Below are 19,833 nucleotides of genomic sequence, written 5' to 3' on the forward strand. Positions count from 1 at the left end.
TTTGTGGACCTGATGTATTTGGTGCCTGCGCCTCAGGGCCTTTTAAGAGGTTGCCGTCAAGGTGTTGGGACTATGGTCTTATCTGAAAGCTCTCGAGCTCACTCACGTGGTTGCTAATAGGATTTGGTTCCATACATGCTGCTGGACTGGTGCCACATTGATGGCTGTTATTTGGAGCTCTCCCTCTATTCTTTGTCAAATAGACATTTCCATAGGGCAACTTTCAAATGGCTTCCATTAGAGCAAATGAGAAATAGCCAAAAAAGCCAAAAAGAAAAAGCAAAAAAGAAATAGCCAGATAGATGGAAGCGAGAGTCGTTTTGAAACCTAATCTCGGAAGTGACATCGTATCATGTTTGCTTCCATTCTATACCTTTAAAGTGAGTGTCCAGGTACAGACACACTCAAGGGAAGAGGATTACACATGATGGGAATACCAGAAGGTAGGAATCATTGGCATCCATTTAGAAGCTACTTAACAAAGGGCACAGATAGAAAGACTTTAAAAGTAGGACAAGGGGCACCTGGGTGGCTCAATCAGTTAAGTGTTTGACTCTGGCTCAGGTCATGATCTCATGGTTCGTGATTTGAGCTCCCCATCAGGCTCTGTGCTGACAGCTCAGAGCCTGGAGCCTGCTTCTGATTCTGTGTGTGTGTGTCTCTCTCTCTGCCTCTCCTAACTGGCACTCTGTCTATCTCTCTCTCAAAAATAAATAAACATCAAACAAAATTAAGAAAAATAAAAGTAGGACTAGTGTGATCTGGGTTTTAAGGCATAAGCAGTTATTCAAAGGAAAGATGTAGAGAAGTGGCATTTTAGGTATGGAGAATAAAATATGTGCAAAAAGCTATGATAACTAACTTGAATGTAGATTAAAAAAATAAGTTAAAAGAATAGAAATGCAAAAAAATATGTGCAAAAAACATGTGAAAGAACCTGATGTGTTTAAGTGTCATGTGAGAAATCTTTCTTCTTTGGTACATTCTAAACACACAAATAAACAAACTTCCCAGAGGTCATGGAACACAAAGTTTCACAGACCAAATCAAAATCCTTAAATACTTGACATATTAAGTCAAGGTACGGTAAGGCAGTAAGGCAAAGCAAATGGGGCAACCTACACTTAGAATAGGGTACAATTAAGCATAAGAATCTCATCACCTAAATTCTGGGACACACAGTGTTCATATGCCCTCTTATTTCTTTGCCGACTCAGACTTTCCAGTGATGGTGTGATTACCAGGGCTAGAGTTGAGGGTTAAGCAAGGTAGCCCACAGAAGGTACTCTGAGCCACTGAAATGTAGGGAGAGATATAAAAACAATTAGATCTAACCATAGCTGAGTCTTGGTAATTAGCTCCTTGAACAGCCATGTATTTTATTTGTATTTCTTGAATAGAACATGTGTGGGGCCAGAACTGAGGCTCTTGGGTGTCACTAATGTGTGGCCAGAATTGGGGTTGTCATATATGGTTGTCAGTTGATGACCAAGACTTTGATCTTTCCCTATTTCTCTCTGTAAGTAAACATTCTTGTTTGTTCCATCATATTTTTCTATTTATTTTTTCTTTGGTTCATCATACGTGTTATTAATTTATTGTCCATATTAAGCACATCTTATGAGTTCTGCCTCTGTTTCACAAGTTCCTTCCTTTCTCAACACTTCCTCTGGGTTTCATATATATTGTTTGTTTTCTTATTTTCATAGTACAATTGAATACAGTATATGCAGATTATATCAGGGAACTTGAAAAGTTCTGCCTCAGCCAGAAGCCAAACAAGGGTAAGAGATAAATATAAAGAGAACTTTGTATGGAAACATGGACTTTATTTTGCAGGCGATGGGAAATTGCTGAAGGATACAAGCAGAAATAAAATTTTATTGGAAATGTCACATATATATGTGAATAAATAAAATGAGAGTAATATATGACAAATTCCCAATGAGTGTATCAAATAAGATGATGCATATACTGCAAGGGACGCAAAATGATGTCCCTCTGCTGTAAACTTTAAGGAAGATGCAGTGTGTTTGTTTAGTCTGTGTAGGAAGGGAATGACTAGTTGAGGCTGGAACTGTCTAGGCTGAGAGAAGGATATCAATAAATGGATCTGTTCCCTGAGCCTTCTATTGATATAACCAATAGGTCAAAAAAATAAGATTACCCTCTGTGCTTCATGATAAAGGTTTTCATGGATTTCATAACTTAATTTGGCTCATTTCCAGTAATGACAAGGGTTCATTTCAGCTGTTCATTTGTAATTGAGCTGAGGCACAAATTTAAATCACCTATGTTGGAAATTAAGTAGTGACGAAGACTAGTTGATTTATTTCTTCCATTTCTCCTAGCAAATGAATCTCAGTGCAAAGTACTATTTTTTTTAATGTTTATTTATGTTTTTGAGACAGAGAGAGAGAGAGCGAGAGCATGAGCAAGAGACGGGAAGAGAGAGAGGGAGACACAGAATCTGAAGCAGGCTCCAGGCTCTGGGCTGTCAGCACAGAGCCTGATGCGGGTCTCTAACTCATGAGCTGTGAGATCATGACCTGAGCCAAAGTCGGATGCCCAACCGACTGAGCCACCCAGGAACCCCACAAAATACTATTTTAACAGAAGTAAAGGAAAACTGTTTTGGGGGTGGGTGGGTGAAATATGGACCTCCAAAGAAATCACACAATTATTAACTATGTATTAGACATGTTATAATGTTGTACATCTCATTTAGTCCTCACAACCAGCCTAAAATGTAGATTTTTTCAGACATCAGGAATTCAGGATGAATGAATAGAGTGAACCTGCTCAGGTCACACAGTTGGGAAATGCCGGTATAGGAATTTGGACTTAGAGTTAGACTTGGAGTCCAGCCGGTAACCCCTATGCAAGCCAACCTTCCTCTGTTGGTGCTGACGAAGGAAACAAAGAGAAAGTGAGGAGGTCTAAGAAGGTAATATTTTGTACCTAGATAGTATATACTTTGGGGTTCTTTTTGTTTGTGTTTTGTTTGTATATTTGTTTGTTTTTTGATAGTATATACTTTGGATAAACTAAAAGAGAAAAGTAGAATTAATCAGATGCTTGTAAATAAGTTGTGAAATAATCTATCATATACTATATATGGAAATGTACCCATTGGTTTTAAAACCATTTTAGTGAGATCCTAGTCAATTAAAAAAATTGCTGCCTGAATAAAAAATAAAGCTTCTGTTACTATCATGTTATGCATAGTAAACATGAGACTCTCATGGGAATGTGTTCTGGGGAAAAACAAGCTTTTATCTTTCCAAGAACCGGGGACCATATGCCCGTCATGAAAGTCAAGGGTCTCTGATAGTAGTAAGCATAGCATACAGGTCAGCTACAACCCTTACTCTGTACACGTTCCCAAGTTTTACGGTACATCATTTGTTTCCATAACCTCAATTTTTAAAAATTAGGCCTGTTATTTCAGAAACTAGAATGAAACCTTCTCTGTAGCTACTCTCACATTGTGTTGGAAACTATATGAGACATTCCCAGAAAAAGACAGACCTACATGCTGACGGTAGAGACCTTTTTTTCACAGGATGTGGACTTCCAACCTCTGCCGTCCATTCTAAAATGTTACTATGTGACACATCTTACAAAGTACTGTTGTGTTACATTTTTTTGTTAGTGTATTTTTGAAACCAATGATCTTTTTTCTTCACAACAGGATTGAAGTTTTATTTTGCCTCTGCTTGCTCTGAGAATACCTTTATTTAATTATGAAACTGTTTCGTACTTTTACAGTCCAATCTTTAGGACATTGAGATTCAAAGAACTGACAAGAACCAAGAGGAAATACCAAGCATGGGTTGCCCTTTAGCTTTGGTTATAGCATCTTGATGAGAGAACACAGCTAGGAAACCACTTTAGCTCTGGTCTTTAGGATTTCTTAGAAAAAGCAATCTTAATGCTGCATGAAAAATTAATATACATAACTCAGGATTATATAACACAATTCTATTAAGAGAAAAATGAAAATAATTTCCTGATTAGAAGAAGGGAAATAAGGGGCGCCTGGGTGGCGCAGTCGGTTAAGCCTCCGACTTCAGCCAGGTCACGATCTCGCGGTCCCTGAGTTCGAGCCCCGCGTCAGGCTCTGGGCTGATGGCTCAGAGCCTGGAGCCTGTTTCCGATTCTGTGTCTTCCTCTCTCTCTGCCCCTCCCCCGTTCATGCTCTGTCTCTCTCTGTCCCAAAAATAAATAAACACTGGAAAAAAAAAAAAAAATTTAAAAAGAAGAAGGGAAATAAAAATTACAGATATTATTGCCCACATAGTAGGGTGTTGAGGACTAGTATGAATTTTGTGGACTGAATAGTTAGAAATGACTAATGTGTAGGAAACAACACCACTAAACTGAAGTTCATAAAGGTATGCATTGGGTGCAGAGTTCAGCTAATAAGAAAAAAATAAATAAGTAAGAAAAAATATTTGGCCACAATAAAAGATAAAGAGTTTGTATAATATGGTGCCATTCAGAAGTTGTGTCTCCTTTTCTAAACTTTTACTCTTTTTTTTTCCCAAACTTTTTTTAATGTTTATTAATTCTTTAGAGACAGAGAGAGACAGAGCACAAGGTGGGGAGGGGCAGAGAGAGAGGGAGACACAGAATCTGAAACAGGCTCCAGGCTCTGAGCTGTCAGCACAGAGCCAGACCGGGGGCTCAAACTCATGAGTCATGAGATCATGACCTGAGACAAAGTCAGACACTTAACTGAATGAGCCACCCAGGTGCCCCTCTAATCTTTTACTCTGAATTGATTCCCAGGCTTGACTCCTTATTCATAATCACTAAGATCTGCTGCATAACCATCTTCTTGTCTTAGGATCTGCCATCAAGTTCAATGTTCTCCATGATCAGATATGTATTAGGGTTCTATTGCTGCTGTAACAAATTGCCATAAACTTAGTGGCTTAAAACAATACATATTTGTTATCTTGTAGTTCTGGAGGCCAGAAATCTAAAATCCAATCATTGACAGAGCTGCATTCCTTCTGCGGGCTTCAAGGAACACTCTGGTCTCTTGATTTTTCTAGCTTCTAGAGATATCCTATATGTCTTGGCTCATGACCCATCCTGTGTTACTCTGACCTCTGCTTCCTTAGTCATATCTCCTACTCTTCGTCTCCTGCCTCCCTTACAAGAACACTTATGATTCCATTGGGCCCATATGAATAACAGGTTATTAGTCCCATTTTAAGATTTTTAATTTAACCACATATGTAAAGTCACTATTGTCATGTAGGGTAACTTATTCATAGGTTGGAGGGATTAGGGCATGGGTAGCTTTGGGAAGGTTATAATTCAGGCTGCCACAGATGTATGCCTGTCTAACCCTTCAGCTTCACAGCTGGGACCTTTTAAATAATAATTGCCAACAGTCATGGAGCACTTGCTATAATATAACCCTGACACTATTTTAAGTACCCTACTTACTTCATTTAGTTTGCAAACAACCTTTAAGTTAGGTGCTATTGTCACCTTATTTCACAAATGAAGAAATTGATGAACTTGCTCAAGACCACATAGTGAGTTGTCAAGCCGAAATTTGAACCCAAGAGATACGGCCCTAGAGTCCAGGTTTTTAAACACTATGCTAAGATGCACTTCATATAAATGTCCTAGATATCATCCCTCCTCCACTCTCGTCTTACTGGATCAACTGCGAATGTGATCAAAAAGCAGAAAGAGTTACAGAGAGACTGGTCGTATTACCTTCACTGAGTTGTTCAGTCAGTGTCCACAGCCATCTACCTTTTGACTTCATTGTGTGAGAAATTTAGACCTTGTTCAATTTTTCTATTTCTTGCAAGCAGAATGCATCCTAACCAATCAACTGACTCCGTCACAGTGAAGAACACTAAGCTTGGAGTGACCAACTTGAAAATCCATCTTTATACTAAGATCAAATACTGAAGGACAGTGAAGCACAATTGTCCAGGATAGTTTCACTGCAAATTCATGGTCACCAACCTCAGTCAGGCTCTGAATTCAACTTTACATTTCTTTCAATTATCTTTGGTGAATTAGCTCTCCCATTAAACTCAAGCACTATTCCAAATCTTTTTTTTTATTCTTTTTTTTAAGTTTATTTATTTATTTTGAGAGAGACAGAGACAACGTGGGGGGGGGGGGGGGGAGAGACAGAGAGAGAGAATCCCAAGCAGGCTGTGCACTGCCATCAGCACAGAGCCTGATGCGGGCCTCAAACCCATGAAACCGTGAAATCATGACCTGAGCCAAAACCAAGAGTCAGACGCTTAACCAACTGAGCCACCTGGGTGCCCCTCTTTTTTATTCTTCTTAAGTTCCCTAGATAATAGCAACCACGTCTGGGACATCGCTTAGCAGATAACCTCAATAAGACGGGCCACTCCTCTTCCCTTCACCTACAGTGCTTACATGCCCATCCTTAGCCTTCTGGTTGAGGAAAAACCTCAACTGTTCCTGCAACTCTATTCCTTTCCACCAAAGCCAGAATCTTAATCAGTCAGTTACTTATCCTACTTTTTTTTTTTTTTTTTAATGTTTTATTAGTCCTTTTCTGAAGTAGTATAGCTCAGGACATATAGCTCATAAACATATTCCAAGCTTTGCGATACAGCTACACAAACAAAAAGAACTCCACAAATAACAATAATAGCACTCTTCTCTTGGCCATGCCTCCTGCTCTGGCTACTGCCTTCTCTCTTTCCTTCCCTTCTTGGGAATGTTTACATGCTCCTCCTAGCATACAGCTCAATAACTGCACTTAGACCTTTGCACTCAGAGGTCACCACTGACTGTCATACTGCCACATCCAATGGCCACCCTTCAGTGCTTACCTTATGAGTATCTCTGAAGCACAGGACAGAGTTCACTCTCTGCTTTAGAAAGTTCTCAGGTCTCCATTCTACCACTTTCTGGATTTCTTTCTATTTCCTCCCTTTAATGGACACCCTTTGTTTTGTTTATCCCTTTGATGACATCATTTCATTCAGTATCCTCTTTGGGCCACTTCTTTTTCCTCTATACATCTGTTCTCTAGGTAATGGTGGATTCAGTTCTGTACTTGCTCTCGCTTGCTCTGCATTTGGTTATTCTTCCTGACTACTAGCTATATGCCACAATGGCCACAATCCCACCTCTAGATGCTTGGCCGAGGACCTGCAGAACTGATAGCTTGGCAGAGGTAATATATGTTAATAGACTTTTTCACCAGCTCCTGTTCATTGTCTCACACTGGCTGTTGAAAGCATCTGCATTTTCAGATCCCCTTGTAATCTCCAATTTATCTCCTCACCATAGTGCTTCATGAGACCTCATTAGAGATTTTCATGCTCCAGCATCCCCTTCTGGACCCTAACTTCCACAGGTTCTCCCCCAAATGAGAAAGTTTGTAGTCTTTAATAAATTCCTTTAGTAAATCCTTCATGTTTGTACTCTGACACCACCACTTATCTGGATATTTATGTGTGAGAGAAATAAACTTGGCTTTTATTTAAGGCAGTGTGTTTTTGAGTTTATTTGATACATTAATTTAATCTGTATCTTTACTAAGTCAGAGAGGATCATTAAGTGTTCTTGTTTGGACATACTGATTTTGGGATGCCTACTGGCACTGAAGCAGAAGTTTTAAATAAGCAGGTGAGTTGTCAAATCTGGGGCTCAGGAAGAGGTCATGGTTAGAGATAGAAATTTGGGAATGACCAGAAATTGGGGAAAGAGATGATATTTCAAGCCATGGAACTGGTTGTAGGATTGAGAACAATGTTTAGGACTGAAGGGAAATCCAATATTCACATATGTGATAGAGGATGAAGAATTGGTAAAGAAAATTGAGAAAAAGCAATCAGTCAGTTAAGAAGGCATGATTGAAGGTTAGAGGCTGTGACATCCTTCGAGCAAGAGACTGTGTTTCAAGAAAAAGTTTGAGTCAACATTTTGACTCAAGAGGTCTAGTAAGATGAATATTGATAGCTTGCCACTGAAATTAACAAGATGGAGGTTCATTGATCACCTGTAAGTTGGAGTGGCAGGGAGGCTATTCTACAGAAGTGGAGACAAAGTCGCCTTTCAGTGACTTTGACTATAACATATGGGTGCTAGCTGGAGTTTGCAGGGGGTCAAACAGCATGTTTGTGTGCTGTAGGCCATAGTCCAATAAAAGAAAAGGATTGTAGGAACAAAGTCCTTGAGTAGTCAGACGGAATGGGAGCCAGTGCATAGGTAGAGTCCTTGGTCTTAGATAACTGAAACTGATACAGTTCATCCATTGTAACTAATGGGTGTCAGTCTGAGTGGGGATATTTTCAGAGACCTGGTAGATTTGCTGGTGGATAGATGTAGCTCTCTTCTGATTGTTCTCATTTCTTTAATTTTTAAAATATTTTTAAGTTTATTTATTTTTGAGGGTGAGGGAGGGAGCATGCACACAAGTGGGGAAGGGGCAGAGAGAGCAAGGGAGACACAGAATTAGAAGCAAGCTCCAGGCTCCAAGCTGTCAGCACAGAGCCCGACACAGGCTCGAACCCACAAACCATGAGATCTGACCTGAGCCGAAGTTGGATGCTTAACCAACTAAGCCACCCAGGTGCCCTTGATTCTTCTAATTTCTTAACGAAATAGAGGCAAGAATGATTGCTGTAAATGGGATGGGCATTGAAGACTTGAGGAGATAAGAAAAGGTGTAAATAGTAGTCTTGGGGATTGGAAAATCAATTGTTTAAGGAAATGTAATAGGATTGCTGGACAGTGCTGAGAACTCCTTAAAGTTTGGATATAAATTCATAATTTAATTAGTTATCATTGTTAGGTTTTTCCTCTTTATCATGTTCTTCCATTCATACAGGCATAGGGCAATTGTATTTAATTAGGGTTGGAGATTTTCTAGGCAAATATCATATGACAAGAATAAGGGAGTTGAGTACATATGTAAATGAATGATCACAGTGATGGAAAATGGATTCTAAGCTCAGTAAGGAAAGAATTGAACTCATTGTTGGGAGGAAGGTCAATGGATTTGAAGGTCAATGGGACTGATATATTACCGAAGGGTCTTGAAAAACTGAGAGGAATTACAGAGATACAAGGTAACAGATTCTGACTAGCAGAAAGAAACTATTGATCCCTTTCAGAAACCCTCTCAGGTAGTGGCAACTAAAAGAGAAAATCTTATTAGCTGTTTGTTGGTATAGATGCCAGTGTTTTCCAAACTATAGTTGTCTGAATACTGTCTTCACAATTTTCATCATATAATAAAAAGAAAAATAATGATAATTAATATGTATTGGGTATTTGCTATATGCAGATACTATTCGAAGCATTAAATAATTGTCACAATAACACTATGAGGTAGATATTATTATTATGTCCATTTTACAGATAAAGTAACTGAGGCATAGAGAGAGTAAGAGATTAAGTAATTTATCTTAAGTCACTCGATCCCACAGAAGCTGGCTCTAAGTGTCTGTTCTAACCAGTATACAAATGGTTTCCTAATATTTGTAACTGTGTTGTGATTTTCTCATTATTTTCCTTTAACAGACTCATCATATTAATATATTTCAAAAAATTCATACGACTACCATGAATAAAATTGACTTATTGGAAATAATGAAACGTAAGTGTGAGGTGATCACAATGAAAGTAAAATGATATTTTAAAATTCCAGCTAGTCATTGCTACATGCCAGAGGCTCAGAGAGGGGGGCATGCTCTCTGTTACAAAGATTAACAATTATTGGAAGGGGATGAAAGATTTGTGCCAGTTGGAAAAAATTAAGAAAGATTTTTAAATGAACCAAAAAAGAACTCTTCTATGTTATCTTAGCTCTTCATTGTTCCTTGAATTATTTTACAACTTGATAAGTTGTAGAAAATGATGATAATGCAAATGATTCTTAGCCTTAGAAACAGAAATTCATTGCGTCAGGTGAATTGAAACTGATCATTGCCTTGTGGATAGACCCATTTTGCATCTATGTGTAATTTCATTTCAGTATTCTTTATTTGTCTATGTGCATAGGGCCCTTTGAACCTTCCTTTGATCTCATTGCAAAATCTTACCGGTTCCCTTATTGATCAATGAGTTAAATCTTTAGTGTGTCATGTTATATTGGTATGAAAGTCATAATTTTACCTGAAAAAAAATTGGTCCTTTAACACACCCTAAAAATCTTTCTTCCTTTTGGAATCAGTGGGATGGGTACGATTTGTAAGGGAATAATTTCCTCACTGTGTGATTCAATACTATTTAATGTTATTATCATTTAATGTTCCTTAGAACTCAGTCTCCAGGTGAAAGTCGGCCAGTGTACCACTACCATCAAGAAGCATCTCACACTTTGACACTATTGAACTAGATTATTGTTTTTCAGGCTTGGCTGCTCTTCACAGTCACCTGTGGAAGTTAAAAGGTGTGGCTACAACAACCAATTATACGCAGTTGTGATCTTTAAGAGCATATAGTTGAAAACATGAAAGACAAGTACACATCGGTTATAAGATATGTATGTGCTAGGATGCTTGTAATCTTCTAGAAGGAGACTCAACCCATACATGCAGTACACCCCCAGGTTGATGGGGTGGGTGGGAGAGTGTTCCTGGAGAAGGCTAGAAGGGGACAAAGAGCCGTGAGGCAGGCACTGGTGGAAGAGTGTGTTGTGTAAAAGGTTTAGAGCCACAGAGCTATGTGCTTTTAGAGACCAGTGCAGCATGATCAGAAAACGAATTTTGATGTAGCATTTAGAGACAGGATAGGGAGATGGGTGAAAGGTCCTTCACTGCCAGTGGCTTTCAAACTTTTTCTTCACTTCACTTTTGAACAAGAAATACATTTTACCTTTCAACTCAATACAACACATACAAAAATATTTAAGTAGTTTCACGAAGCATCATTTACCCTTAGTATTTAGAAATTACTTTGCTCTACTCTGTTCTATTCTATTCATTTATAAAAATTTGTCACTAACCACTAAATTGATTTCACCTGTTAATGAGTGGCTGTGGTTTGAACCTCACTGGATTTTATTTATTTACTAACCTAAGAAACTTGGACTTTATCCTGAAATTGACCTGATAATCAAACACTCAATATTTGTTTGTTGACTAACTGACTAAATGATTGAATCCACCCATCTCTTCATCCCATCTAAACATCTCAGAGACAGAGGATGGAATAAAGACTTTTCTGTGCTCAGATCACACTTCAACGTGGTTCCCCAAGTGATTCAGAAGGGAAGATGGAAATGAGAACAATGAAAATGAGCAGTACAGTACCCAGCGCTCTGGCTCCAGGAATACAAGTACAGCTTGTGCTTGCTGACCCCCAGAGGCCATCTTTAATGAGCAGTGAGACAGTTCATCTAAGTCACGAATTGTCACTATAGCTTCTGTTTCCTTAGAAACAGGGCAACTGGTGAAGCTCTTGGCTCTAAAAACCACAGTAAAATATCCAGTAGGCAGATGGTCTGGCAATTGAAATCGTCATGCCTATGTGAGCATTTATCATGAATTGGCATCGTATGAGAAAAGAAATTCTTTCAAGTTGGAATTGAGCAAGGATGGGAAGTGTGATCAGCAGGGGTCTGTTGGTAATTGGCATTGAGGGGCAGGCAAAAGGCAGAAACCTGGGGCTTGAAGCTCCACCCAGTCCACCAATTCCCAGTTCACTTCTGTTGTCATTGTTCCTCCTGCCTCTCAACCACTGAGCACAGCACTGTGAAATAAATATTGTTTCTATCCTCACAGTGTCTAGGAACAAATGGAATTTTGAGCACTTTCAAATCCTTCTTCAAGGAAATGAATTTCTTGTATATCCCCTATAAATGGAAAATGCTAACCAGGACTAGCCAGGAGAGAGACTAATATAAGCATTTTATATTCCCTGGCATATGTTTCAGAGATTTCTATGCACTGTCAGTGCCACTGCTATTGGCAAAATACTTACTAGACAATTACATCTGAACAGAGGCCATATTATAAAACACTAAAGCAGTAAAAATAGTAACTTCCAGTTATGAAGTGCTTAGTATGTGTCAGGTAGTGTATTAAATACTTAACCTTATGAAATCCTGTATGAGCCGTGTGCTAATATTATTCTCATTTTAGAGATGAAGAAACTGAGGTTTAGAAAATTATTTAATCTGGTTAAGTAATTTGAGTACAGGTGAAAAGGAGCCACTATATAACTTTACCACTTGTCTCCCAAAGGATAATGAGGTAAGATGAAGCTTTAGAATAGAGTTTTGTAGACTTCTTGAACCATGGACCCCTTCCACAGTCAAGTTAAACCTACGGACATCTTCTCAGAAACTGTACAGATGCAAAAAAAAAAAAAAAAAAAAAAAAGGATTACACAGGAAAGCAATTATTTTTGGAATAGAGTTAATGAAATTTAAGAAATATGCTATAGTACTTTTGTATACTTTGGGTAAATACCTAGTAGCACAATTGCAGGATTATATGGTAGTTCTATTTTTAACTTTTTGAGGAACCTCCACACTGTTTTCCAGAGTGACTGTACCAGTTTGCATTTCCACCAATAGTGTAAGAGAGTTCCCATTTCTCCATATCCATTTCCAACATCTGTTGTTTCCTGTGTTGCTCATTTTAGCCATTCTGACAGTGAGGTGGTATCTCATTATAGTTTTGATTTGTATTTCTCTAATGGTAAGTGATATTGAGCTTTTTTTCTTGTGTCTGTTAGTATGTCTGATTTGGAAAGATGTCTATTCATATCTTCTGTCCATTTATTAACTGGATTATTTGTTTTCTGGGTGTTGGTTTTAAAAGTTCTTTTTTTTTTTATTGGATATTAACCTTTTATCCGATATGTCACTTGCAAATATCTTCTCCCCTTCCAAAGGTTGCCTTCTAGCTATAGAAATACTGATCTGAAGGGATACATGCACCTCGATGCTTATAAGAGCATTATCAACAATAGCCAAATTATGGAAAGAGCACAAATGTTCATCAACTGATGAATGGATAAAGAAGATGTGGTATATATACAATGAAATATTACTCAGCCACCAGAAAGAATTAAATCTTGCCATTTTCAATGACTTGGATGGAACTAGAGGGTATTATGCTAAGCAAAATAAGTCATTCAGAGAAAGACAAATATCATATGATTTCACTCATATGTGGAATATAAGAAATAAAACAGATAAACATGCTGAGGGGGAGGGGAAAGAGGGGCAAACCAGAAAACAGACTCTTAACTATAGAGAACAAACTGAGGGTTGCTGGAAGGAAGTTTCATGGGGGGGGGGGATGGGTTAAATGGGTGATGGGTATTAAGGAGGGCACATGTTGCTATTAGCATTGGGTATTGTATATAAATGATGAATCACTAAATTCTGTGCCAGAAACTAATATTACACTGTATGTTAACTAACTGGAATTTAAATAAATACTTGAACCTACAAAAAAACCCCCATAATCATATGCATAGAAGCCTAAAAAATATAATATAATAATACATATATACCTCTTTAGTAATGTCTTAAAGAAGATTGGACAGTGTGTCAAGTAGCTACCATAATTTTAAAGTAGTAATTAGAGTCATTTGCTCTATTTTTCAATGATATTTTGAAGTACCTGCAATAACTGAAGTTAGAAAATTTGGTACATTGATACTTTCTATTGGTTATAGGTCACAAGTACCGATAATTCTACTAAGGTCTATGGCCTACATTTATCATATAAAGAAAGGTTCAGTTTCTAACAGAGGTTAGTAAAAACAAAGATGTAAATCTTTCCCATCCAAGTTCAAGGATCAGTAGAATTCTATCCAAGGGCCTTTTTGGGGATCCACCAATACCAGATTAAGAGCCCTGATTTTAGAGCTCTGGTTCTCCACCCATGGCCATTTTGTCCCCCATCCCACTCCATTGGACCTTTGGTACTGTCTAGAAACAATTTGTATTGTCATTACAGGGGTGGCATCCTACTTGCTTCTAGTAAGTGGAGGCCGAAGATGATGTTAAACATCCTATGATCTGCAGGATAGCTCCACAGAACAAATGATTATCCTTCTGAAAATATCAGTAGTGCCAAATTAAGAAACGCTGCTTTACTTGCGTTGATGAAAAAGAGTGAAATCTTGCCATTTGCAACAATGTGGATAGAACTAAAGGACGTTATGCTGAGCAAAATAATTTGGTCAGAGAAAGATAAATATCATGATTTCACTCATATGTGGAATTTAAGAAACATAACAGATGAGCATAGGGGAAGGGAAGGAAAAATAAGATGAAAACAGAGGGAGGCAAATCATAAGAGACTCTTAAATACAGAGAATAAACTGAGGGCTCTTGGAGGGGAGTTGGGTGAGGGGATGGGCTAAATGGGTGATGGGTATTAAGGAGGGCACTTGTTGTGATGAGTACTGGGTGTCATATGTAAGAAATGAATCACTGGGTTCTTCTCCTGAAACCAAGACTACACTGTATGTTGACTAACTTGAGTTTAAATAAAGAAAAAAAAGACTGTTTTAGAGCAAGAAGATTTGGGTTTCGCTTCAAATATGAGCACTCATAAACTGAGTGATATTGGAAATGTTTTTCCTTCTGAATCTTGGTTTCTTGACCTGTAAAATGAAGGTGTTAAGATCTACATTACAGGACGTTTGTGAGAATGAAATAAAGTAGTGTGAAAGTGTATAAAAAAGAGTAATGCATCAAAGGAATGGTTTTTAAGCTATGTTCTTTTGAGTTTTTGGATTACACAGGGTCATTAGTGGTTATTTCTGGGGACTGATGAGGAGGACACAAGGTCAGAATTTTAGACATCTAACCCACACTTTAACCAGAGAATCTCTTTTTTATTTGTCTTATATATTGAGCTTCTGTGAAAGATATTATTGAAACAGATGAACTCTTTGCTGTTCAATATAATGCTAGACATAATTATTATTTTAAGTATATCATGATAATCAAATATTAAGAAAGGATTCTGATCCTTTAATTTCTTAGCATTTAATCACCTGGATGCACATATTGCAGGAGTTATGTTAACCGGCATTACTTTTGGTCAAAATTTGAACACAGCAGCTTGAAAAGAAAAATACACACTCGATTTGCTTCTACGTGTCATGTTTTGGCAATTATTTTCTCTATACGAGCATTGAAAACACATCAAATAAAAGTAGCAAGACATTCATATTTCAAAACCACCTTTCCTCCTCCTGCTGACACAGAACAGAACTTTCTCTTTCTCGGTTTCATGCATATGGTAATCAGTTTGCTTTCCTTTGAACTAGATAATTGTAAGAATCACAGAATACCCCAAGCCTGTCCATGTATATTTATGTTCACTAACACAGTTACACAAGGGATCAGCAGAAATATTACTGGTTCTGTTGGTTTAAATTAAATTCCTTAATCAATCCCCTGAGAAGTGTTATCCAGGAGGTAACCGCTGAATGTGCATGAATCTTTTATGTGCTTCATTCTACAACAGTTTCTGGGAGGCCTGCAAATGTGAATTTTGCACAACAAAAATGAGTTGCTAACATCAGACAAGGCACCTAGTGGTTTCCTGATCTTGGAAACCTAATAACACAGGCTTGGCACAGCAGAAGACAGATATGATAAAGTTTTCTTGACTTATACTGCTCTCCATCCGTCTCCCTTAAGAGTAGCAGAAACGAACATCTACTGAGTGCTTTCTTATGCCAAGACTTTACCATTATTTATTTTCCCAGAAGAACCCTGTAAAGTCCAAACTGTCATCATCATCTACTTTACCAACTAAGGAAGTCATGGCTCAGAGAGGTTGAGTAGTTTGCCTAAAGTCACTAAGCTTGTAAGTGGCTGAGGGAGGATAGGAACCTAGGTCTTTTTGATTCCACCGTCTATGGTCTTAGCCATTGCTAGAGTCTGTCTTTCCTAATCCAATCCTTTATTTCTTCCCTGCCCCAACAATAAGGTGATTATTTAAGCATTGCGTTTACAGTTGGACTGGGGGTGGGATAGGTTACAAAGAGCTAGACCACTCTGAAGTGCTCTTTTACCAAGGCAAAGATGCAGCGATGTTGGCTATAGATGTAGAGAGGAAATAAATGTAAATTGGGGGCCAATAAAGTTTTCTTTCTTCTGTGTTTCATTGAATTGTACCCTGAAGTCCTCCCTCACTCCTTTGCCAAGGTATCTGGATGTGTACCACTCAGTGGCTTAAAAGGAAGTTGTCGAAATAGATTCAGTAGAACGGCTGTCAACATTTCAGCTCTTGGACTTTTCAAAGGCTTTGTTTCAAGTATGACATGAAAATGATTTGAAAACAGACCTAACCCAACTGCTGACCAATTTCCCTAAACTGAAAAAGGCATCTCCTTCCGCTGAATGGGCACAGTCATTTGGACAGAAGCTAAGTCTGAAAGGAAAGATCTCCAAGTACTGTTGGCCAACAGCACTGGGGAGGAGATACCATAGATCTTGTGAATAGGCATAAACAAAGCCCATGCTTTCAGTTTTCCTTCTCATGGCCTATTGGTGAAAATTTCACTTGCCTATGTGCCTAAGACATTGCTCAGCTCTCCATTTGGCTTACTTGTATGGGCAGCAAAATTCTCTTCATGCTGGAATTGAGCATTGGGGTCATGTGATACTTATAGGGGTGGGGAATGTGTGTGGAAAAAGGAATGCTTAACCAGACAACACATGGTGATTGGAATCAGCCTGCTATATCTAACGGTTCATATATAGCCATTGAAAATAATCCCTTCCATGTGTAGATAATTTTATATTCTCTATAAGTGTTCAATAAATGTTCTCTAATAATTATAAGATACCAGAGGGAAGGGAATAATAATGAGCTCCAAGTCTGTGGATGATTCTTATATTGACTGAGTGCTAATTGTAAAAGCAACCAACATTAATTGAATTCTTTTTTTTTTTTTAATTTTTTTTCCAATGTTTATTAATTTTTGGGACAGAGAGAGACAGAGCATGAATGGGGGAGGGTCAGAGAGAGAGGGAGACACAGAATCGGAAACAGGCTCCAGGCTCTGAGCCATCAGCCCAGAGCCCGACGCGGGGCTCGAACTCACGCACCGCGAGATCGTGACCTGGCTGAAGTCGGACGCTTAACCGACTGCGCCACCCAGGCGCCCCTTAATTGAATTCTTAACTATGTACCTGGCACTATGTTGAACATTTTGTATACATTATTGTTTACAATCTGCATAAAATCCCTATGAGATTATATGGTTTTTAATTTTCATTTTAAGATAACCTGAGGTTTAGTGAGACTAAGTAATTTTGGAGAAGGTAAAAAAAAAAAGACGAAGTAGAATTTGGATTTGAGTCATGTAGCTTTAGTTAAGCAAGGGAAAAAAGTTATGAAGAAGAGGGCTGTAGAGTAGAGGAGAGTGGAGAAAGCATCCCTTCATTTTTCCTAAAGGAAAAATATGTGTAGGTATGTATGTAAATGTGTATATGTATGTGTAGGGAGAGTCTATCTTCAGTGTATGTGTGCACATATATATACATATATGTGTATATGTATATCTATATACATATCTATATATGTATCTATGTCTGTATTTATCTATGAGAGAGAGAAAATCTACCTTCAGTGTGTGTGTGTGTGTGTGTGTGTGTGTGTGTGTGTGTGTGTGTCAGTGGTCTACCTTCAAAGATATTTAATCTTTTATGGGAGGTAACATGATCAATCTCATAATAATATAACTGACAGATATTCTGAGGCTGGGTGGGATGTCCTGATCTGTGTTCTTTTACATAATGATTGTTTTAATTATCTGACTCTCTCTAAACTGTAAATTTCCATGAGTACAGGGACGATAATTTGTTTATTCTTTTATCACAGAACCCAGTTCAGCCACTGACTAGCCCAGGGTCACCCAACCAGCCACTGGAATTCAAACTCAGGCAGTCTGGCACTGGAGCCAAACTCATACCACGGCTTTGCCTTGTCTCTCACAGAACAATCCTCTCCCAAATATACTGCATTGTGATTTTAGGGCAGAGCTGCTTCCTCCTGTGTGGGTGTAAATCAAATTCTCCTTCTATTCTGCACGCAGTTTGGTAGGAAGTAAACTACCCCGAGAAATGTTGTCTGACTCTAAGCTTAAGAACAAAGCTGAATATCCATAGCCCCTTGCATCATCTTGCCAATTTCTTATTTAGCATGTGCATTGGAACATGAATAAATATAGCAGATTAGGGTGCCCCAGATGACGAGGAGCTGCCTGGGAGGATTTTATTCTGCAAAGCTTCTGCGTAACATGTTAGATGGAAATGTTCAAGAATACTGCACATAAATAATAGATGCATATAAAAAAAGGGGAGATTCTTAAGGCTTTTTAAAGACAATGCGCCATAAGATTTTTTTTTAATTTTTATTTTTATGAGGATGTTGTAGGTAGGTCATATAAATTATGGATACTCTGTGGATAATTAACTATTGAATAAGCTACAGTTCACCGCAGTGATGATTCACACCATCTAGTTTGTGGATAATCAATTGCGATGCTCTCGTCCAGCTTTTTTGGCACTGTTTATTGCCTAAAAGCAGTCCCACAAAATTAGACTGAGATAAAGTCAGAAAGTAGGAATAAAATGTGTACAGAGGTATCATCTAGCCCTGTTTATAATCACAAAACCTGGAAACAAGCTAATCGTCCAATAACAGATTAAGAGTTAAATAGATTTTGGTGTCTCTGGATAAAGGAATATTATTGTAGTAGAATAGTTTACAATGAGAAGTTAATATTATTAGATGCTTAAAATATGGTAGACAATGGACTATCTAGAGTCGTTGACATCTGGAATGAATCATTTTAAATACCCTTTCCTCCTGTATAGGACAAAATTATTTTCAGTAACAATCATGAAATGTAACAAACAGTAAGGTACACCTGGGTGGCTCAGTGGATTAAGTGACCGACTTTGGCTCAGGTCATGATCTCACGGTTCGTGGGTTCAAGCCCCGTGATGGGCTCTGCTGACAGCTTGGATCTTGGAGCCTGCTTCAGATTCTGTGTTTCCCTCTCTCTCTGCCCCTCCCCTGCTCATGCTCTGTCTGTCTCTCTCTCTCTCAAAAATAAACATTAAAAAAAAAAAAAGAAAGAAATGTAACAAACAGTAACAATAGTCAGAAAAAAAACCATGGATAGTAAAATTCTAGTCTTGAACTTTTTAATATGATTTTATGCCAACAAAGAAAATAGACTAAAGTATATTTTAAAAATAAATATTTATGGTATAAAAAAGGAAAAAATGAATAAATTAATATTTTAAAGTACTTTTTTTTTTTTGTAAAGAAGGAAGAGCACAGGGAGAAATATTTTCAAAAGACTGAATTCCCCATTTCCAAAAATGATTTGTGCGTAGAATGATTGAATTGAAGTAACTGAAGTTCTGTTCATTTATCTTTACAACCACTATGCTACCATTGTTTATGTCAAATTTACTGGCTAAGTCCAGAAATGTACAGGACATAGGAGCTGAATAAATGAACTGGGCCCAAAGTGAGCTTGAATAATTCGGAACCCTATGGAACTTGCTTTTGAGACCAGAGGAACATTAATCCTCTTTGTCATGGACCACACAGGGAGTCCTTTGAATTAACTCCCACATAGATTACAAGGTTGATTATAGTGTAAGTAATTAAGATGTGCTAATTTGAAGCTTAAATATATATTATTTTAGTAAAACCCATCAGTGTCTTCACTGATTGTTTAGAAATTAGAACAACAAAAAATATTTTGGGGAAGGAGTATTTTATTCCCAATGTTTAGACTTGCTGAAACATTGTGATAATACAAAGCACCCTGAATTTCCATTGTGTTTATTTATTA

General features: G+C 37.9%; 1 protein-coding gene and 1 long non-coding RNA gene across 2 annotated transcripts in view; one reads left to right on the top strand and one right to left on the bottom strand.

Annotated features, from left to right (window-relative positions):
• GABRB1 (gamma-aminobutyric acid type A receptor subunit beta1) overlaps positions 1–19,833 on the bottom strand; it is a 384,633-nt gene that overhangs the window by 131,416 nt on the left and 233,384 nt on the right. The gene's annotated exons all lie outside the window — the stretch shown is intronic.
• LOC147582014 (uncharacterized) overlaps positions 2,889–19,833 on the top strand; it is a 42,064-nt gene continuing 25,119 nt past the window's right edge. The window contains exon 1 of the long non-coding RNA XR_015249825.1: positions 2,889–2,947. This is a non-coding gene — a long non-coding RNA (uncharacterized LOC147582014). The remainder of the gene's footprint in view (positions 2,948–19,833) is intronic.

This window comes from Puma concolor, chromosome B1 (assembly GCF_028749965.1).
Source record: "Puma concolor isolate L17-30 chromosome B1, mPumCon1.1.hap2, whole genome shotgun sequence".
Taxonomy (NCBI): Eukaryota; Metazoa; Chordata; class Mammalia; order Carnivora; family Felidae; genus Puma; species Puma concolor.